Here is a 23,726-nt window from a genome sequence, read left to right on the forward strand (position 1 = left end):
TAATACATTTTATAACCTTTTTATGTGTATCTGTTCTGTTTTCATTTGTAGTGGAAAAATTTGTTGCAAATTTTCTTGAAGGAAACGGGAAACGAAACAAAAGAATTTAGCACATCACAGATTTTCATTTCCTTTACTGGCAAAGAAAGAAGGTTCTGCAGCTGTTATCAAGCATCCTGTACTATTATTCTACAATTTCAAGTTTCTCAGAGCAAGAAAAACAGTGTCAACCAGCACGATTGCATTTTTTTCTAACTTGTGATAGAAAAGCTGAAGATTTAAGTAAATATATTTATTATTCCAATTTTCATTAGTTTATTTATGAATGATCCATGACGTCGGCGATCGTCAAACGTCCAGTTTGTGATACTAATATGTTACTCATTGCTGTAAATTTAGTTTCTCGTGTTTTTTTTTTTTTTTCTTTACTATTCTTTTCATTTTGTTACAATTTGACAGAACTACTATATTTGTTATTTTATTACTCTGATGTCAGTAATTTTTTATTTTAAATAATAATAATCGGGGGGGGGAATTCCTAGGGTATGTGATCCCTGGGTGCCAATTAAAATTTGGTATGCCCCTTTAAAATTTTCTTCATACGTGCATATAAGTTTCCAGTTTTCGGGCACCCCTTGAATGTTGCCGACCGGGTGCAGTGCTCCCCTTGCACCCTCGGGACAGCCCGCCCCTGATAATAATAATGAAGTAAATAGACAGTTGTTGGTAGAATTGCAATTCTCCCAGTATTTTATTGTTAGAGAAAAAATAAAAACGAAAATATCTACGGTAATTTTCAGAAATAACAGGTGATATGTTGAGCTTTTTTTTGCTCTTCACTTTTTGGGGTTGTGTTAACAGGGAAGGGCAGAGCCGTGTTTTCTGTAGTTACACCACTGCCTTACAACGAAAAATTTCCAATTTTGATTATTATTTGTTGGCTTTTGACAAAAGCACTGATTTGGCAGATACAGCTCAACTATCTATTTTTATCAGAGGAATAGATAGAAATTTTAATGTAACAGAAGAACTGTTACCGCTCACTCAACTTAACAACGGGTGAATACATATTTAATAAGATAAAGAAATGTTAGAATTCAAACTTGAATACAATAACTAAATCGGAATATCCACTGACAGCGTGAGATCTATGGTAGGGAAGAATAAGGGCACTTGTTCTTGCCTACCATAGATCAATTTATTTTTCATTGAATAATTCACCAAAAGAGTCTATGTTCCAAGATAATGAATATTGAAAATGCAATGAACATTGTTGAAAAGTGCATCAAGGAAATTAAATCTAAATCCTCACTTGGTCATTATCATAAATTTATGGAACTACTAAAAGATGTCAAATCTGAGTGTTACGTGTATACTTTGTGCAGAATTTGCATTAAATGATTGTGGTGCCAAGTCGCAAACAATGTACTCGTGTATTTGTGCAAGACAAGGATTCAATTGGGACTAAAGTAAGAGATAGACACAGCATATAATAAGACAGAATATTATCATTTAGAAAAGCATTTCTATCGCTAACCTTTTTATTAATTTAATAGTAGCAAAATCTTATTAGTGCAAATAATAAAAGTAAGTATTTTTAACTCATTTAATGACTCTGAGCAAGAGGAAGAATCTGATCAGCATTGAGCTTGCTCACACCATTCAAGGCATTATATACCTCAATGAGATGAGATGAGATCACCCCGCAGGTGCCCAAGCCGCCAGACGCTGCAATTTGCAAAACTTAAGCCTTTTGTGGCAACAGCAATCCAAACTAGATGCCCTTCTCTGTACCCATTCCAGCAGCTTTACATCCTTCCAAAAATAAGGCCTCCAGAACTATTAGTAGAGCCATGTGATGCAAGAAAGCAAGCTTATGTAGCATCAACCAAAAAAAAAAAAAAAAAACGCCATTTCCCACATCCACTGCCTCCAAATGTTTGTCCAGTTCCTCCTTGAATTTATTAAAGCTATCAACTTGCACAACAGATGGAAGTTTGTTCAACAATTAACTACCCACTGACTGAAGACATATTTTCCACATATCTATTCTATAACTGCATTTCCCCAATTTGAATTTATGTCCCCTCAGGTTCATAATCTGAGCATGAGGAAGAATCCCATCAAAATTGAGCCTGCTCAATTGAATCAAGGCCTTATACACCTTGAAGGTGTCTAGTCACCAGACACTGCAATTTGCAGAACTTAAGCCTTTCTTGTTAAGCCAAAAAAAAAAAAAAAAACAAACACAGACACCTCCTGTTTCACCTATTCATTACCCCCAATAGTTTGTCTAGGTCTTCCTTGAATTTACTTAAACTATCAATTTCCACAACAGATGGAAATTTGTTTCAACAATCAACCACCCCGTTGGCTGGAGACAAACTTCCACACATCTATTTTGTAACTGTCCTTCCTCAATCTGAATTTGTGCCCCCTCATTTAAGTGGTCTGAGCAAGAGGAAGAATCCCATCAGCATTAAGCTTGCTCAATCCATTGAAATCCTTAAAATCCTCGATCAGATCACCTCACAGGTGCCTAGTCTCAAGACGCTGCAATTTTGCAGAACTGAAGCCTTTCTTGGTAAGAGAATCTCGTTCCCCTTCTCTGTACTCATTTCAACAGCTCATCCTTCCAAAAATGAAGCCTCTAGAACTGTACAAAGTACTCAAGATGTAGCCTGACCACTGCCTTAGAGAATGGGATAATCACTTTCTTATCCCTGCCTAGCAAAATTACTGTATAGAATTGACAAACACCATGTGTGTCCTGGCAGCACTGCTCGGAGAACTTCATATCTGACTGCATAATTAATCCCAGGTCTTTTTCATTTTCCACTACCCAAATGTAGTACCACACATTTTTTTTTTTTTTTTTTCATTTATTTGTACACACAATTATTACATAAATATATATACAATACCTACAAAAAGATATATATACAATTTTATATACATTAACATTTCGTTACACATATATAAGACATTATATTATATTTGACCTCCTGGTGCGTTACGTATGTGTATCGCAGAGTCAAGGGTGGCTCCTAGGCAAAAGCCCATCTCCACCTAGTTCATCTGTTTTGGCACAGAAACTCAACAAATCTAGCCTAAAAACATGTGCGGGGTATTTTACCACCGCCAATATAAAACAACTACTGCCCAGTGCACTTCTCTAGGCCCGGGTTTACGTTTTGTATTTGTGCAGAATGCACAAGTCCCGCACCCACCAAATGTAGTGTAATACCAGTGGGTGTCGACAAATGAATTACTAGTGGAGAACTTCCACAAATTATCCTCACTAACACCAAGTAATAATTATAATTATATTAAACAGATAAATACAATACTTTTTTTTAAATATGCTCAGTCTCAGAACCAAGAAAACAATATATAATATACAATGGACAATTAACAACACTGTCTACTCTGTTCGCTGGGACTAATGTACCACCTGTTTAGTACCTCAGAGTAACGTACCAGGTGGTACGTTACTCTGAGGTTACTACTACCCACATGCAGTACATTATCAATGTCAAACTTCAATTACCATTTCTCAGCCCATCTGCCGAACTTTTCTAGATCCTGTTGCAATAGCGTTCTGACATTACTGTTAATAACAACCCTGCCAACCTTTGTATCATCTGCAAACTTGGAAATCAAGCCTGATATACCTTCATGAATATCATTGATAAATATAGAAAACAATGGGCCCAACACAACCCCTGGGGGACTCCACTAATCACATTAGTCCAAGAAGAGCAGTGTCCATTGATTACTACTCTGTCTTCTCCCACTCAACAATCCCTTTATCTATGGAAGCAATTTGTACTTAATGCCACACTTTTCCAATTTGTACAGTAGTCTTTTATGTGCAACAGTATCAAGAGCTTTCCTGAAATTCAAGTATATGATATCAAAATTATTTTTTGCATCCAGTCCCCTTGCGACCACATCACAGTAACCAATAAAACTGGTCAAACGTGATTTTCCCTTAACAAATCCATGCTGTGTTTGAAGTATAATTGTAGTCTTGTCTAGATGATCCTGCAGTGCTTCTTTAACCAGTGCCTCCATTTATTTCCCTGGAACAGAAGTTAAACTAACAGGTCTGTAATTACTCATGTCACCCCATGATCTCCCTTTGTGAATTGGGGATAATCTACATATCTCCAGTCTGCGGATCCTCCCCCAAATCGAAGGATGCTCTCATAATTATGGTTAAGTGTATGCTTACTTCCTTCTCTGCCTCCATTAATATATCTGGATAGATGGTGGGATTCAGCCGGTTCACACCGGTTCGGCAGAACCGATACCTAATTTTTTGTTCAGTTCGGCAAACCGGTTGTTAAAATGGCACTTGTGATCAGGGTTCTTTCTAAGGTGGGCGCCTGGTATTCTATCGTATTTAATCTGCATAGCCTATGCCATTTATTAATTCAGCAAGAAATTTTCGTTTAGTATCGATAAAATGAAGAAAATGTATGTTCTGACTAATGTTTATCAATGGTATAAGCATAGTGCTTTGTTTATAAAAGTTTATGATATGATCACACATGGATATAGGCACATATCCGCTCCTGCTCTATAATATATTAAAATAAAACATTTTTAAAATTTTTTGCAGTAGCCCTTAAAAGGATGAAAAGGCAACAGAGTTTGGCAGATTTTTTCAATAAGAAACCAAAATCAGAATTTGTTGTATTAGAATTGGCCTTGGATTCAGTTACATCACCAACAATTTTCGTTGAACTAGTTAAATTGGAAAAACAAGATGCAGAGACAATATGTTCTTCAGTTATGGAAAGTTTAAATAATGTTGGGCTTACTAAGAACTACCTAGAAAAAAAATTGAATAGGATTTTGCTCTGATGGTGTCAGTGTTATGCTTGGGAGAAAATCTGGAGTGAGCACTAGGATTGCAAAAGAGTTTCTAAACATAATAATAAGGCACTGTTTAAATCATCGCCTCCATCTTGTTTTAGATGATTCGATAAAGGAAATAAAGGAAGTAAATCATTTTAAAATATTTATTGATAAGATATATACTATTTGTTATCAATCCAATAAGAACCAAATTGAACTTTCCAAAATATCTGAACAACTTGGAATTGAAATTATAAAGACTGGTAGAGTTTTGGGACCAAGATGGGCTGCCTGTAGTTTAAGGTCAACCCTAGCTGTGTGGCGCACTTATCCAGCGCTACATCACTGTTTTTATTCAAATAAAAAGTACTTAGGTATGGCTGCCTGTCTTAAAAATATATATTTTATAACTGATTTGGCATTGATGATTGATATTTTAAATGAAATTTCTCTTCTTTAAAAAATGCACTGCAAGCAAGAAATATAGACATAATAAAGGCTGAAAAACTCGTGATAAGATCTATTAAAGCATTTCAAATGCTTGGTAAGGAAAAGGGTCCATACGAAAAAAAAAAAGTTGATGAATTAATTACTTCAGAAACCTTCAAAAATATAAAATTTGTAGAAAATCATTGATTTGTCGGGCTTCCTCGGGGAAGACTTTTAGAAAACATCGTAATGAATTTGAAAAAAAAGACTAATGGATTGTGAACATTTAAAAGCAAGTTGTAGCCAATTTCAAGATAAGAATAAATTACAATTTCTCAATTTTTTGGAGCCAGATTACTGGAATATTGAAGAAGTACTAGTTCCATGGAAAGCAGCTGAAGAACAATTGCTCATATTTAATGGCATTTTTAATTACCAAATTGATATTAATGATTATCGAGATTTCGTGGAAAACGTTTTAAAAAATTCTCAGAATTATGCAATTCCTGAAAGTGTTCAAAGAGCTAAAAATATTGTCAGAACAATTGCTGTAAGTTCAGCAGAAGCGGAAAGGGGTTTTTCAAAGATGAACATAATATGTTCAGAGAAGAGAAGTCGCCTAACTGTTTCTAATATATCAAACACAATGACTATTAGTCTAATCGGCCTACCTCTAAAGGAATAGGATCCTACTCCTACAGTGAAAAGATGGTTAAGGATAAATCACTCAGCCGATGATGCTCTGATAAAAGCGAAGAAAATTGCAAGTGAGGATGCCAATCAAGAAGCAATATGGAAATATCTTAAATAACAGTTTTATTGTTTTTTGTCAGGTATTATTTAATATTTTTTCATTAATATTTTAAAACTCTTTCTTATAACAATCTAGTTTTGTGGGCTTCTTTTATTGTTCTTATTTAAGTATTAACTGCATGAAATAATAAACTACCTTTCGGTATATAGCTTTTTTATACTTAGAACGGTCATTAGGGCAGCAAACCGGTTGTTAAATTATTTGAATCCCACCCACCCTAGGTGCCTTTCTTACGTTTAACTTCAACAATTTCTCTTCCACTTTCCTCTCAGTTATTACAAAATCAATTAGCTCCTTATTAGAGCTTGATAAACTTCTGGCATCCACTTCCCTAAAGAATTCCTCATGTATGAATGTAGATGCAAAATACTCATTGTTTGTCAGCAGTTTTTGCAGGATCATGAACAGTCAAAACCAGTGATATTGAGCGGATCAATCTGATTCATCCCCTTCTTTCTAGTGTTTACATAAATGAAGTCTTTGCTGTTTTTCTTTGCATCCTTCGCCAAATATTTCTCAACTTACTTTTGCTTGCTTGACCACCTTTGTAATTTGATTACAGACTAGTTTATATCTGCCATTGCAGTCACATTTAAGAAAGCAAAAGTCCTCCCTTAACCCTTAATGGTAGTGAAATCTTTATAAGTAAATCCCAAATCAATACAATGTGGGCACTGCCACCTAGTGGCTCCTTTATCTGCAGATTCTTAATGCACGAGTAATCACTGCTGATAATCAGATCAAGAGTACTTCTGCTTGCTGCCTCTCTAACATGCTACTATAGAATACAGTCATCCAATAAATCCACAATTGTCTTGCTAGTCTGTGAGTGACCAATCCACAAATTACAGTCAATATCTGGAAGGTTAAAATCCCCCATTATAAGATATTCTGCTTTACTGGCTGACTATTTCTCTGTATAGCTGTTCATTTTACTCATCAGAGTCATTAGGTCTATAACACACCTCTACTCTCATATTTGCTTTCCCAGTGCTTATGGTACACCAAATTAACTCAACACTGCATGGGCACCCGTGTCACCTGGATGCACTGCCCTAGATTTTATGTACTTCTTAACTAAAGCATAACCCCTTCCTCCCCCTCCTATCCTGTCTGTGCTTTCTGTATACATTGTACTCCCATATTCAAAATCTGCATCCCTCAGTGGTACCATGTCTCTGAAATCCCATCTATGTCTGCATTTGATGATGTCTTGACCAGACTTCAAATTTATCAAATTTATTTATCTTAATCTATATATCTTATTTATCTTAATCTATATATACTATGCTATTTACATCAGAGTAAAAACAAAATGCACTATCATATTAGGTTATGAAATGTTTGGCACTGCAAAAGGCAGTACAATTATTAATAAGAATCAATTCTGAAATACAGCAGTAGCCTCTAAGTTTCTCAGGTTTGAGAATTTGAATTGCATTTATGTTAGATTAATAAGAAAATAAAGATGCTGCCATGATAACAACAACAATTTCAGTGTGTCACTGTAAAGAAAGCTATACAGTCAGTTCTGCTATAAAGCAGTACGTGTTCCTAAAAATCTCCGTGTTATGGTATTTTAAGCATTAAAAACGACAGGGCTTATGGAAAAAATAAGGATAGGGGCAGAGCACTCAAAAAAAAAAATGTTCAGTCTGGAAAGTAAAACACTAAACAAAGTTAGAAACCCAATAAAATTGCTAACAGAGATATAAATATCTTAAATTTCTAATAAATAAATATTACAGTAAATATAGCACTTTACCTTGACAAGATATGAAGTTTTTTTGATTGATATTTCTGTTCACTGACAATTTTCATTTTTTTTTTTTTTGGATAGTAAAATTTAAAACACTAAAAAAGATAAGAAATCAATAACGACAAACAGGGGACGCACAAATTGCACAAGTCAGACAAGTTTACATAGCTTAAAAAATAGGAACAAAGAGAAGATTCTGAAAATTTATTTATGTTTTTTATATGATTGAAGATTTCATCGAAAGGGAAACACATTCCACCATAATAATGTAAAAACCCACAGAATTTCAGCTATCAGTATTACCACAAATGCAATAATATCAAGTTTACCGAGTTTATAATTAGATTGCACTAATAGAAAAGCCCAATAAACCAGGAACTGCAAATTGTTTTTATTGTTTTACGGTAGTGACCTCCAGAAATGTACTCCTCTGCTCCTGCTATCAGGCCTCATGAAATTTCTGTTCGAACAGAAAAATGTGAGCTCCTGATAACATGAGTCAGCCTACAATATCACGTATTATCTTGTGAATACAGGAATGACAACAGTGTGTCTCCAACCAATACAACTACAGTAACTGGGAAATACAACTGTCACATATTTGACATTTTTAAAGCTTCGTAATCTTGTATATATTGCTGCACAGGTCACTACATTCAGTTTGAGTTCACCTAGCATTTACTTGCAGACAAAATCGTGTATGAGCCAATGTGAAAATCGCATTATACTCACATTGTTCACTAATATATCAGTTGTGTTGGAGCAAATTCACGTTGCGAAAATGTGCTTTATAGCAGAACTGACTGTAGAGTTGGAAACTAATTATAATTCAACAGTTTCTTTTTTTTTTTTTTTAAATAACGAAATTGCGAAACTAATATTTTTGTTGAACTGTGATATTTTTCTGAATGGTTAGAATCCTGTAATTTACCTGATGCAATATAAAGCAAAAATATTCAATGAGTTATAAATTTACATCTGGTTTGGCAATAAAGTTCCCAGACTGGTGTAATTAAAAAGACACGAAGTGAAGGAGCTCAAAAATTGTTTTATTTTTATTCAAAGTAATCATCATTTGACTGATTGCACTTATTACTGTTCTGAAAGTTTCTGAAAAGATTCAACAAAAGCATCCAAAGACATAATGTTCGGTTCAGCAGATATGTATTTCTTTATATCCTCAACATCCTGAAATCTCTTTCTGTTGAGGGTAGTTTTCAACTAGGGAAAGAGGAAGAAGTTTACTGGTGTTAGACTGGGACAGTAAGGTAGATGGTTGATCTCCACAATGCCATGTTTCATCAGAAATGTCTTAACAACAAGTGTAGAATAGGTAGGGGCATTGTTGTGCAACAAGAACCAGCTGCCTACATTTCAAAATTGTGGCCTCACCCAGGAAATGCCTTTCAATGGTCTTTGAACCACTTGTATGTAGAATGCACCATTGACGCTCTCTCTCTCTCTCTCTCTCTTTCTCACACCCCTTCAGGTACAAATCCCTTGTGAATCACACCATTTGTTGAAAAATGTGGTCAGTATCATCTTGATCCTAGACTTCAGTAAATGAAGCTTTTTGGGCCTTGGTGATAATTTTTAAGTCCATTACATGCTCTCAAGCTTCATCTCTGGGTCATACTGAAACACCCAACACTCATCTCCAGTGAAAATACAGTTGAAGAGATTAGGATTTTCTTGACAAGTCTGGATGAAATTTTTGCATGATGACATTCCTTGTTGCTTCTGCTCAACCATGAACCTGTGAGGCACAAATTTTTCAGACCTTCCTTTTCCCTAAATCTTTATCATGCAAAATTTGACAAATTTTATCCTTATTCATATCCAACTCAGACTTTATTCTTGAGGGTCAAACTAGTCTCTTGCCACAATTTCTTGAAATTTTGCAATTCTGTCCTCATTTCAAGAGGTTGATGCAGTAACACATTATACCTTCATGGGGCCCAAGGCAAAATGGAATTTGGGAGCCCCATCTAAACAAAAAACTAATAAAGAGCATTTTATTGTGACAACAAAACAAACAAATTTATGATATAAGAACTAAATATAAAATTTCATCAAAATTGTAAAACCAATTTTGAAACAAATGTAATTTTCAAATTAATCTTCAATTAAAGTTCATTGACATTGGCAGGTAGGAAGTTCAGGTTCCAATAAAAATCAAATAAAAAATATTAGTAAAAAAACTCAAACTATTATATTTCATATTTCTAATTACAATAAATACTTTACAATAAAGTCCATGTTAACAAAACAAAGAACTATAGATAAAAAACAGTGTCGCTTGCATAAACTAGAGAAAAATCAGTGGATGGAATTTTGAAACGAATTTTTGCTGTTGTTCAATACTTAGCTGGCAAGTCTCTTTGCATTTCACAGTTCCTCAAGTGAATTATATGTTCCCAATAATGGTAATTTTAACAGAGGAGAACACAATTAAAGGAAGGAGGAATACTGTGAGCAGCTCTTCCAAGCACCTGCTAACACTAACAGTCTGCCACCCCCTTTTCAAGGGTGTGATCATGAACCAGTTCGACTGAAGGAAGAAGTCAAAAAAAAAAAAAAAAAAGCCATCAGAGAAGTGAAATGAGGCAAGTCACCTAGAATTGATGAAATCCTGGCAGAAGTGATTAAAGCTACACGTGTTAATGGGCGCAGTGTTTTTTCATAAAATGATTGTAAAAATTTGGAAAACTGGATGGTGGCCACCAGATTGGAAGAAATCAATTTTCATTCCCTTACCAAAAAAAGAAGATCTGAAAATCTGCTCAAATTACAGGACTATTAGCCTAATTTCTCATTCTAGCAAGATTCTTCTTAAAATCATTAGCATTACTAGAGGCATATGATGCAAGAAAGCAAGGTTATGCAGCATCAGCCAAAAAAAAAAAAAAAAAAACCACTTCCACATCACCCCTCCATTCATTCGAAATACCTGTCCAGCTGAGCCTTAAATTTATTTAGGCTATCAACTTCCACGACAAGGGATGAAAGTCTGTTCCAACAACCACTACCCGCTGGCTAAAGGCAAATTTCTGCACATCTATCTTTCCTCAATTTGAATTTATGCCCTCTCAGGTGATTATTCGGAGCAAGAGGAAGAATCCAATCAGCATTGAGCATGCTCAAACCATTCAAGGCTTTATACACTTCTATCAGATCACCTCGCTGGTGCGTAGTCTCCAGACACTGTAATTTGCAAAACTTAAGCCTTTCTTCGTAAGAGTACCCCTTTGTTCCATTCACTAATCTTGTTGCCCTTCTCTGTACTCGTTTCAACAGCTCTACATCCTTCTTGAAATGAGGCCTCCAGACCTGTATACAGTACTCAAGGTGTGGCCTGACCATTGCCTTATACAAGGGAATAATCACCTCCTTATCCCTGCTAGAAAAATTCCTGCATATCACTGACAAGACACCATGAGCTACTCTTGCAGCCTGTCTGCACTGTCAGAGAATTTCATATCTGCCTGCACAATTACCCCCAGATCCTTTTCATTCTCTACCACTGTCAGTGTAGTACCACACAGTTGATACATTGCTCTGGGGTTGCTGTTTCCCATATGTAGTACAGGTGACCCCCGCTTAACGCTGATAGTTCGTTCCTGAAAAACAGAGCGCTAAGTGAATCCGTGCTAAGCGAGCGCCGTATTCCCATAAGGTAACATATGTATTTGTGAGCTGCGGTCTATTCCATAGGATATTTTCTAATCAATAATAAATGGTAGTGAAAATATGCACCAATGTCGATTAAAATATTTAATATTCAAAACTTTGTACATATAAAATATTCTACATTATATACACATATAATTATGAGGTTATTAACTTACGAAAATCATGAATTTATTAATTTGATGGCCCTGTGCTCTCGAGTTTTCGTATTTTTGGACTGAAAAATGTGTCGATTTTGGGTTGTGCTTTGGCCCTCTTCCTCTCATTGTACAACATCATGTAGGGATTCATTTCTTTCTTCAAATTTCTTATTACCTTGGCACTTCGTTCCATGTCAGGGTCGTTCTCCTGGAAATAATCACACATTTTTTCGAAGTGTTCAAAAGCTTCACAAAGTCCTTTTGCAGTCAATGACTTCATCGGTTCTTCATCTACAGTATCTTGGTCATCATCTCCCTCAATAGCAAGCTGTTGTTCTTTTATCATCCCCATTAGTTCTTCATTAGAGAGGCCATCCCTGTCGTTGTCGATCATCTCTTGTACGATGTCTTCGTTAATTTCGTGTAATCCTGCTTCTTTTCCGAGCTCAACAATTTGCGTTTTAACATTTTCAACGGAATCATCAGGTTCCTTGGGAATGCTTTATGCAATTTTTCCAAACTTTCCTCCACACTCCATTCATGGTTTTCTGAGTCACTTCGTCCCAGGCACTTGAAATGTTGTAGATGGCGGTTTTAATGTTATAGGATTTCCAAAACTCCTTTAAGCTCGGTACATTTTCAGTGTTGATGGCTTTAATAGCTTGGGAAAAGGTGTTCCTTATGTAGTACGCTTTAAATGTGGCAATTACTCCTTGGTCCATTGGTTGGACCAGAGACGTAGTGTTTGGAGGCATGTAAAAAACTTTTATGTGATTGTTCAAGTCTTCTAAGCTCTCTTTGCTTGGATGTCCTGGCGCATTTTCCATGATTAGAATTGCTTTATAACCAATGTTATTTTTTGCACAATATTTTTCCACTGCAGGACAGAAGAACTCAGCATACCAATCAATGAAAAGCGGCCTGGTTACCCAAGCTTTTTTATTAGCCTTCCAGATTACAGGTAGGTTTGATTTAGCTAAACCTTTAAGAGCCCTTGGATTTTTGGAATGGTAAACTAAAAGGGGTTTTAATTTAAAATCCCCAGCAGCGTTACCACCCAACAACAAAGTTAACCGATCCTTCGAAGCTTTGAAGCCTGGCATGTTTTTTTCTTCTTTCGATATGAAACTTCTTTTAGGCATTCGTTTCCAAAAAAGACCTGTTTCATCTATGTTAAAAACTTGTTGAGCAGTATAACATCCCTCTTCAATAATTTTAACAAATTCTTTTTTGAAACTTTCGGCTCCTTGTTGATCTGCACTTGCAGCTTCTCCCTGCATTGCAACGTTGTGCAGGTTATAGCGCTTTCTAAATCTATCAAACCAGCCCTTACTAGCGTTAAATGGTTCCACATTTTTTTCGGGGTGAGCTTCCTTCAAATCTTCATATAGGCTCTTCGCTTTTTCTTTAATAATAATTGAGCTTAACGGAATTCTACGTTGAATGTTGTCTTCAATAAAATTATGTAGAAGTTTCTCCATTTCAATCATAATAGCCGGCCTAGCCGGCTATTATGATTGAAATGGAGAATAATTTAGTCAATTTAGTTGCCAATTTAGTTGCCTGCAGGGGAACAGCTGTTTTTCCAGCTGCTAAAATTGATTCTTTATTTTTTATGATTGTTCTTACAGTTGAACCTGCCAGTCCTAAATTATTGCACACATCCACTTGTCTTTGACCGGAATCAATTCTCTTCAAAACGTCTAATTTAATTTTCAAACTCAATGTTTTTCTTACCTTTCCAATCTTTGCACTGCGTCCAGACATTGTTGCTTTTTCATTCTTATCCGCCATAACTCTCTGCAAATGTAACTGCGTTGCGCTGATTGCGATACAATGTTCGAGTACAGTAAACTGTCTGTATGTCTAACACTGTATGCACTGAATGATATGTAGAATTCCTCTGGCAAGTGAGCTGAAGACGGTGACAAATGTTTTATTTATCTGAAAAGTTCGACCATTTGATTTTACCGTGCAGTAAAATCAAATGGTTGTTTATTGCACGAAAAGTACTGTAATCAATTATGGTGTGAGTCATGGAGAATGTTTATGGAATTTCCAAAACAGTAAAACAAATAAATTTTATGTACTTCGGGTGACCAAAAGGTCAGAGGAGTTCAGAAGACAAGAGAATACTGTACAAGAAACAGCACCGCATTTAGCACTCATGGGATTGATTGTGTGAAAAACATTTCGCAAGTTATAGTTCCCACAGTAAAACAAAAGAAGAGATAGGGAGTAAATCTATTTTTAGTATCTTTCTATTACAGGTCAGAACAGAAAATACAGACTTCGTAACAGCATATGACACTGGATGGTAAATTTTTTCAGCTTGTGTACTAAAAAAGAATTTCTCCCTTGAAACTATCCACACCAAGAAAATAGAGCATATCGAAAGTTTCAATTTTGTACATAGAATAGAAATTATAAAAATAATTACTGTAGTTAATTTCATGGTGGCTATTTTCTCCTTTTGCCAAAAAAAAAAAAAAAGAGGCTTAAAACAGACTGAAGACGGATTTGCCAAAAATTAAATCTGTATGCTAGTAAAATAGCGTTACAGTGAGTTTTGACAGCGTTATAGTCAGATACGGGTTATAATATAAGAACAGCGTTATAGCGAATCAGCGTAAAGCGAACCGCGTTATAACGGGGGCCTGCTGTACTTTACATTTGTCAATGTTAAGCTTCATTTGTCACCTCTCAGCCCATCTGCTCAACCTTTCCAGATCCTGTTGCAGCAGCATAGCGTCAGTAGTGTCCTTGACAACCCTGCCAACCTTTGTATCATCTGCAAACTTGGACATTAAGCTTGATATACCATCGTCAATATCATTTATAAATACAGAAAATAGTAATGGACCCAACACTGAACCCCTGAGGGACTCCACTAATAACATTAGTCCACGATGAGCAGTGTCCATTGATTACCACTCTCTGTCTTCTCCCCCTCAACCACCCCTTTATCCATAGCAGCAATTTGCCTCCAATGCCACACTGCTCCAATTTGTGCAGCAGTCTTCCATGTGCAACAGTATCAAAAGCCTTTCTAAGATCCAAGTATATAATATCAAAGTTATTCGCTGCATCCAGTTCTTTTGTGGCTGCATCATAGTATCCAATCAAATTGGTCGGGCAAGACTTCCCCTTAACACTCCATCGGGCGCAATATGTTGTAGAACACGATCGGGCGCATTGAGCCTGGGAAGCACACTTTGATCTACTGATCTTTTCTACGCATGTTCACATTTTCTTACGAAAAAATTGTCAACTACAAACACCAAAGAAGAGAAATAAAACAGTTTGTCATGATTTTCGAAAATAACATAAGTTTATTTGAGAAAATGAATATACATTTTTCCATGAGCTATAATAATGAAAATTGCATTGAATTAGAACAAGAATATAAGGAACTGGAAAATTGGTCATTACTCTGATTCATCATCGATATGTCCTTCTACCTCTCTCTTATAGCATTGAGGACACATGAAAACAGCATGTGAGAGGCAGGTAGCAGTATGGCACTTTTTGCATTCATATTGACTTAATCTCCTGTGATTAGTTTCTGAGGTGCAAGTTTCACATCTGCGTCTTTTCAGAGGTAATTGTTGTTCTGTTTCATTCAGTTGTTCTTGAGTCGGAGCGAATCTCTTCAATTTTTGTTGAAGGTTTGATGGCATCCCAATTGACTTGAGACTTCGTCGAGCAAGTTGACCAAGCACAAGTTCGTTAGAGAGTTGTTTTTTGAACAGTCTCCTTCTCAGATCTGCAAAACCATTGCCGACATATATGATCTGGGAATTGATTGAAGCAATATTTAGCATTGTGAAAAAAATTACCATGGGCCACCGTTTTGTGTTTCGAGACACATTATATGCACCGCACATTTTGTCTACAATATCTACTCCCAACTTAGTTGAATTATAGAAAGTGATTACTTCTGGTTTTTGTTTTTCGCCAGTAGAAACATCAATTGAGTCGTCTTCATGCAATGATGATACAAGGAGGACATTTTTGTTCTTTCTTGGGACATAGGATACCAATGTATCACCATCACTACTGAAACCAAAAATACTAGAGTGTTGTGTTCTGGCTTTGGTGGCTATGAAATCATTTGGTAGCTCTTTCCTGTTTTTCCTGATGGTTCCAACGTAGGAGAGTTTCTTTAGTTTCAATTCATTTAGAAGACTCACTTGTGTGAACCAGTTGTCGGCCGTTATGTTTCTTCCCGAGCCAAACAAAGGTTCCGCCAACCTTTTCACAACATCTGGTGCCTTGTTGCTTACACAAAAGGGTCCTTCGTTCTGCTTTCCCGCGTATATTTCCATGTTGAGCAAATAGAACATTTTCGCATCTACTAGGGAGAAAATTTTAATCCCATATTTACTTGGCTTTGAAGGGATGTATTGCCGGAAAGGACAATTGCCACGAAATGCTGGGAGCATTTCATCTATCGTGACGTTTTCACCAATACAGTAGCTAACTTTACAATTAGTCACAAATTTTGTGAATATATCACGTATTGGTGCGAGCCGATCCAGTTCCTTTCTAGCGGATCTTGTTTCTCGATCATCAAATCGAAGACACCGTATGAGACATTTGAATCTCTTGATACTCATGACAAGACTGAACTTGGCAATGCCGTCGCCATCTGTTCCCCATAATTCCTCGAGGGATAGTCTATTCGCTTTATAAACACCAGCCAAGTAGAGTAAACCAATAAATGCTCGTACGTCAACTAAATCTGTATGTTTTGCATCCCGTTCTCTGGAAAATGCTTCTTTGATATTATCTATGTACTGATTAGTATACTTTACGATATCATTTAGAATGTCCTCTGTAAATAAGCAGTTCCAACATTCCACAGGAGTTTTTGCTGCTCCAATAACCCCAGGTAAGCGAGTCTTGATGTTTTGAGGTCTCCTACGAACTTTGCTTTGTCGATGAGTCTTATACCACTTTGTGACTTTATCTTTTCCCATATAAAAGTCGCGATTTTCTTCAATTTCGTCTTCATCTTCACTGCTACCCTCTTGTTCAGTTTCCGATCCCTCTTCACGCTCCTCAACATTATCTTCTGAATCAATGTCGCTTTCGTTTTCAAAATTTTCATCCCTAAATTCGTCATAGTCTTCATCAGACGCCTCCAATAAACGGTAAATTTCTGCAAGGTCTTCGGGTTTATTTGGATTGTACATTTTCTTCGACATTTTTATGTCTGGAACAAACAAAAAATCATGAATGTTTATTGTGTGTATGTCTGTAAATAATTTCTGGCAAAAATATTGAAACATTTCGCAACAAATCACATGATCGGGCGCAATGTGCTTGAGAGAACACAGCCAAAAAACACACTCCTATGTATCGATAATCATGAGATATTTCATAAAATGAAATTACTGATGTAAATATGTGATACAGTATTCCAAATGAATGAGAAAACTTACTTGTCAAACTGCAACGTAATCAGGCGCAATGAGCCTATTAGATCTTTTCACTTGTCTGCCGTAAACGAAGAAAGAGAATCACTAACTGACCTTGCCACTGTGAGCAACACTCGAAGTGAGAAAGCTACCAGGCTGGAGAAGCGGACATGACATATTGAGGGGGCGTGGCAAACTAAAGAATTCGAGGTGTGCCTAATAGATCAGTTGCGCCCGACGGAGTGTTAACAAAACCATGCTGTGTCCAAGCTATAGCTGAAGTCTTGTCTAGATGATCCTGCAGTGCTTCTTTAACCAGTGCCTCCATTAATTTTCCTGGAACAGAAGTTAAACTCACAGGTCTATAATTACTTGTGTCGGCCTTTGATCCTCCTTTGTGAATTGGGGTCACATTTGCACATCTCCAGTCTTTGGTTACCTCCCCTGAGTCCAAGGAAGCTCTCATAATTATGGCTAAGGGTTTGCTTACTTCCTTTGCTGCCTCTTTTAATATAACTGGATAGATCCCATCCACCCCAGGTGCCTTTCTTGTGTTTATCTTCAACAATTTCTCCTCCACTTTACTCTCAGTTATTACAAGATTCTCTAGCTTACTGCCATAGTTGAATACGCCTCTGGCATTCCCCTCGCTGAATAACTCCTCATGTGTGAATGTCGATGCAAAATATTCATTTAGTTTGTTAGGTACCTGAGCAGGATCATCAACAGTTGACCCATCGATATCAAGTGGACCAATCTGATTCATCCCCTTCCTTCTAGAGTTTACAAGTAAAGAACTCTTTGCTGTTTTTCTTTGCATTCCTTGCCAAAGATTTCTCGTAATCTGCCTTTGCCTGCCTAACTTCCTTTGTAACTTGGTTACAGATCAACTTGTATCTATCATAGGCTTCTGTGTCATGTGTTAATTTATATGTATCCCATGCATTTTTCTTCTCTGTCATATGTCTCATTAGTTTATCTGACATCCATTTAGGCCTAAACCTTGAACAATATTTCTTAGTTGGTATGTAAAGCCTAGTAGCTTCCAAGATAAGTTCTTTGAATGCTTCCCATTTTGAATTTGCTGTTGGTAACATCTTCAGTTGGTTCCGCTGTATAGTATTTAAATACTGTCTCAGACCATCGTAGTAAAGCCTTTACGAAAGCAATAACCCTTCCATTTACCCCTGATGGTAGTTACCTCTTTGAGTAAGTCCCACTTCTGCACACTGTGATCACTGCCACCTAGTGGTTCCTTTATCTGCAGATTCATAATGCATGAAGAATCACTAATGATAATCAAATCAAGAGTATTACTCCCTCTAGTTGCCTCCCGAACATGCTGATGTAGAAAACAATCATCCAATAAATCCACAAAAGCCTTGCTAGTGTGTGAGTGACCAACCCACAAATTCCAGTTAATATCTGGGAAATTAAAATCCCCCATTATAAGACTCTCTGATGTACTGGCCCACTATTTCTCTGCACAGTTTCTTATTATACTCATCAGAGTCATTAGGCCTATAGCACACTCCTACTCTATATTGATCTCCCAATGCTTATGTCACACAAAACTGACTCGACACTGCACTGTCCAGCGATGTCGACTGGCTTCACTTCCTTGGATTTTATGTGTTTCTTAACTAATAGCATAACCCCTCCTCCCTTCCTATCCTTTCTGTAGACATTGTACTCCCCAAATTCCAGTTCTGCATTCCTTATATCTGTGTGACACCACGTCTCTGAAATCCCAACAATATCTGCCTTTGATGTTTTGAGCAATACCTCAAATTCATCAAATTTATTTACTAAACTCCTAGCATTGGTGTACACGCAAGTATACATGCACCTGCTCTTCCTCTTAGCCACCCTAACACAACCCATGTGTTCACTTGAGAAAGAATGACCACAAAAGAGAAAGATGTTCAAATATACACCTTTTAAAGATTTTTTTTTTTTTTTTTTGATTAACCCAAGGAGAGTTAATCAAAACAAGCTAAAGAAAATTTCAATCTGAAATTTTCTTTAGCTTATTTTTATTTGTAACAAAGATCAATATTCACTTCTTCAGAATTATTAATAAACCACTATTAATAAATCTGATGTAGTATTTTTAAAAAATAACTATTTAACGGGACAAATCAAAGAATCCATAAGTTCAACTTTAACTTATACCTTGATACTTCAGTACCTCATAATATTCTTCCATGATGGCTATCATGGAAGAAATAACTTAATAAAAAGTTTCAATGGCTATTATCAAAAGCTTCTAGCAGTGAGTAAAAAAGATGTGCACACAATATAAAGGGTGCACCACATGTCAGGTTACCAAAAAATTAATTACTGAAAATATTTCAAGTAATTCATTTTAATGTCATAAATAATAACAAGTAAATATAATAATGATATTAATGAAGTAACATGGAATAAATTGGCTTCAAGATTTAAATTTTAAAAGTTAATTCTTAGTAAACCAACATATAGTGGCCCACCAAGGAATATGAGATTTCTGCTATGAAAATGCTGAACCACAATGAATATGGGAGAAACAACTGATCATCTTAGTTAAGTCATCAATGGACTTTTAAGTGGGTTGGTCAAGGATGCTGATTTTAAAGCATCTCAATGAATATGAGATATCAACATTGTGTTTTCCCTTTCATGAATTCTTTATCAGTATTCAATCTTTTAGCAGTTTACTCCTGATGTGCTCTTCTAGCCTGAAGGAAGGCAGTCCAAAAAAAGTAGCCATAACACTCTGTAACCAAACAAAAATATTATAACTTAGGTGCATCATATATAGGAATTAGGAAAGTCAATATAGATGATTCCATCCAAATATCATAACTGCAAAACAAAACAAGTGTCAAAAGTGGTCAGTGTACATTATTGAATATATACAAAATCAACATTTTTACTACACATTATTAAATAAATACAAAATCAACATTTTTACTACACATTATTAAATAAATACAAAATCAACATTTTTACTACACATTATTAAATAAATACAAAATCAACATTTTTACTACACAGCATAATCATTTATTGAACAGCACTAAGCAAAAATCGTATTATAAAAAAAAATTTGAGAGAAATAATGTAGATAAGAAATTAACCTATAGTCATGTGGGATCATTCTGACCCACAATCTATTTATTTTTTCACTCAAAAACCATTATATTCATTAGGGAATAACTCATCAGGTATATCAAGTATACATATTAAGATATTGCTCAAAGTGAAATATCTTGTATATGGTTTCACATAACTGTCATCATTAGAAAATGTTTTCATAATTATTATTGTCAGCAATGAGAATACCGTTGGTTCACATCTTGATATAAGCACAACAAATAAAGTCTGTTTTTAGTAATTGCCATAAACAATATCTGCAATGAAGGCAAGTAACATGGTATACTATAAGTGGTAGAGAAACAATGGGATGGCACTGGTGGCAAAATGCTGTGGATTCTAGTCCTGAGTTGGCTTAGATCATTCAGTTTGCACAGAGACAGCTAAGACCCTGAAGAGGGTCTTAGTGTATTACGTCGGTAAATGGTATGTATTCTTCCAAGAGGCAGCTTGCTTACAGAAACCAACTTAACTGCACTGCAAAAACATGTTCCTTTCTGATAACAAGGACGTCTCAAAGTTGAAGTATTTTTCAACTTCGGCTGGTGACTGAAACTCAATGCAGGCCTTGACCATACAGTGTCTGAACAAGGTAAAGCTCTCGACTTTTACAGGCAAAAGTGGCGCCAAATACTAATATTAAATTTGCTGGGAGCAGTGTTAAAGGCAGGCAACTAGAAGATGGGATGGGCCAGCTCTCAGAACCACTGTCACTCAAGAAAGCTTCTTGAGTGACTTCTTTCTTGAGTGAGAGTTTTTTGCCGCCACCCCCCCCCCCACTTTTGTTGCATTTAAATAAATGAATAAAACTGAACCAAAATAATTATCTGCCATGTGCTGATAAACTGCAGTGGCAGTAGCATTATGGTAATAATGTAATCGAAGGATGTATTCAAAATACAACGATATGATTTATTCCTGTTAAAATAAAATACTTGGAGATGAATAGTCGTGATCACGGACGTATATTTTCAATGTTAAAATATGGAAAATGAGAACCACTCAAAACAATTTTTAAAAAATTACTTCCTATAATAGAGAATGAAACGTTAGTTGGCTTATTAACTTATGAATGAATCGGTCACTCAACATATCTGAAACTAAGTAGTTAAAAATAACAACGTAAATCAATCTCCATAAAACATATGAATGTTGACATACCTATATAACTACCTCACGTTTGACATTTCTGTACAATGGAGAGATTACTAGGCAATTATGACAGAAAGTATTTGGAGAAGCATTCGCTAAAAATTTAATTCTTCTGTAATATTCAATAATAAAATATTACGGTGTTACACCTACAGAGATCAAACCCAATTAAGACAGAAAGCTACCAAAAAATATAACGTTACTTCGCAACTCAAATGGCGATAGAGCTCTCACGCCGCATTATGGTAAACACTGCATTGGCAAACTGGTACGAGGTTACTTTACAATTTGAAGAAATTGAAGCAGATCACAGCTGAGCTTTCCGTTTGATTGTATTAGTGTGGTCATAGCAACAACACGGAATCTTTAGAATTCCTAGTGCACTGCTAGTTGGCATGTGTTAAGCGCCAAAATAGCTAAGGCTATGAGGCGTCAGTATATTGTGTGCATGTAATAGCTTGTAATTTTTGGTCGATTTGCGTATTTACTGGACCACAAACCCGACTTTCCGGGAAACATCCTACAGTACCACACACACACACACACAAAGCATATCCAAAAATACAGTATGGGCAAAAAAATTCTGGGACGTATAATATACGAAGCACTCGGAATAGACAGATTGGTTGTTGTAGGCTTTTAACGCAACCACAACTTTTGCCATATTCCGCCATGTATAATGTCTGTAAAATTGTATGTGTTGGTTGATCGATTTGCTGTTTACTGGAAGAAAGAACCGGTTTACCGGGAGAGAAAACAGTGCTACATTCGCCTGAAATCGAATAAATTAGCCACGTTGTGAAATATACCCATCCTTGCGTCGTCGGAATGGATCGGGACACGATTCCAGTTCGTATTATCATATGTCAATACATAAAAAAGATATTTTATAAATATAAATAAAAAAATTCCCGTTTTTACGTATATATATATATATATATATATATATATATATATATATATTTCTCAGACAAAGCTCGTTGTCTGACCGCACTGCAACCCGAAAGTCCAAATTCAACCCCTAATTACAACAATAACTATAATAGCAGTTCTCAAGTTGATCCGACTAAATTAAACTCCATAACTGTCCCTACGCTTCTTAGCACAAATCTCGCTGAATCTTTTACATTAAACAACAAATGAGACAAAAATAACAACAAAAGCTAACACGCTGCACCACGCCTACAGCTTATAATAAAGTCCACAGCATCACCCTTCGGTGATTTTAACCTTGTGGTGTTAAACCCAACCGAGCATACACGGGCTGTTTTGCTGTAGAAAGGTTATACCAGTACTTGTCCACTGGATAACATTACAAAAAAAAAATTGTAATCCTTAATCGTAATCACTCAAATGTAATCCTTAAAATCACATTTACCTAAAAATCTATATTGGAATTCATCTATATAATATCGGTGTTTAGATACACCATAGACACTCTTAAAAAAACTACAAAGTAGTTGTTGTGGGCATCATTTGCTCTTTCTCATATTGTGCTCTGCCTTCACGACGAGTTGCCATGATACTGCACTACCTCAAATAAGTAAAGCTTCACTAATAGAGAAGACTATTGTTACTTATTCTCAGTGAGTACCACCACCCAGACATGTTTCAAGGCTATTGGCCTATCATCAAAATTGGAATTCATCGTAATCCCTGACCAATTACAAATTGAATACAGATCGCCTAATCACAAATTAACCCTCCCTTAAACACATATTATCATTAAAAACAGACCAACCAACAAATCTGACCAGATGGTGCCCGGGCCTCCTATAAACAGGCTCCCGGGCAACTTGCACTTACTTTCTCGCACCAACCTACAGCCGTACTGATCACAGGCAAATATCTTTATACTTTTTATTTTAACTCTAATGCATACCCGTTCGGCTTTCGGTCTCAAACCCAGTTTGCAGCTAATAATAATCCAAAATTTAAAACTAAAGTTACCCAAAAATTAACAATTACAGTTTATAAAATTTATTCCATTTACTTCAATTATTAACGTAGGACAACCATAACTTAACATAAGTACATGTACTTACAAAGCAAAATCCTTATTGAGACCACGGAAACGGGTATGCCCATGGCATTATTTTATTATGGCTGCCTATCTGCTCAAAACCCAGGAGGAAGTAGAAGAAAGACGACCATGTGAAAGAAAGTCCCATTTTATACTTTATTTTATACCTTCCCATTTTATACTTTATATTTTTATTAACTTGATCCCATGGTAATAGTTAACACGGAACAATAGGCGATTCAACAACTCCTAGTACAAGTACAGTTAGTTAGGACTTAATTACCGGTAATAC

The 23,726-nt window shown here is 36.0% G+C and overlaps 1 protein-coding gene across 2 annotated transcripts in view; it reads right to left on the reverse strand.

The window, feature by feature from the left end:
- Positions 1-21,609, reverse strand: part of LOC150077304 (nucleosome assembly protein 1-like 4) — a 432,049-nt gene extending 410,440 nt beyond the window's left edge. Inside the window, exons 1-2 of one of the 2 annotated variants that reach the window (XM_090386808.1) lie at positions 21,421-21,609; positions 5,967-6,037 (exon numbers count right to left, since the gene is read on the reverse strand). The gene's annotated coding sequence lies outside the window, so the exon portion shown is untranslated. The remainder of the gene's footprint in view (positions 1-5,966; positions 6,038-21,420) is intronic. The other variant, XM_090386809.1, reaches the window with a different exon arrangement.
- Positions 21,610-23,726: the final 2,117 nt, after the last annotated feature.

Source organism: Mastigoproctus giganteus, chromosome 12 (genome assembly GCF_048544385.1).
Source record: "Mastigoproctus giganteus isolate SK-2022 chromosome 12, ASM4854438v1, whole genome shotgun sequence".
Classification (NCBI taxonomy): Eukaryota; Metazoa; Arthropoda; class Arachnida; order Uropygi; family Thelyphonidae; genus Mastigoproctus; species Mastigoproctus giganteus.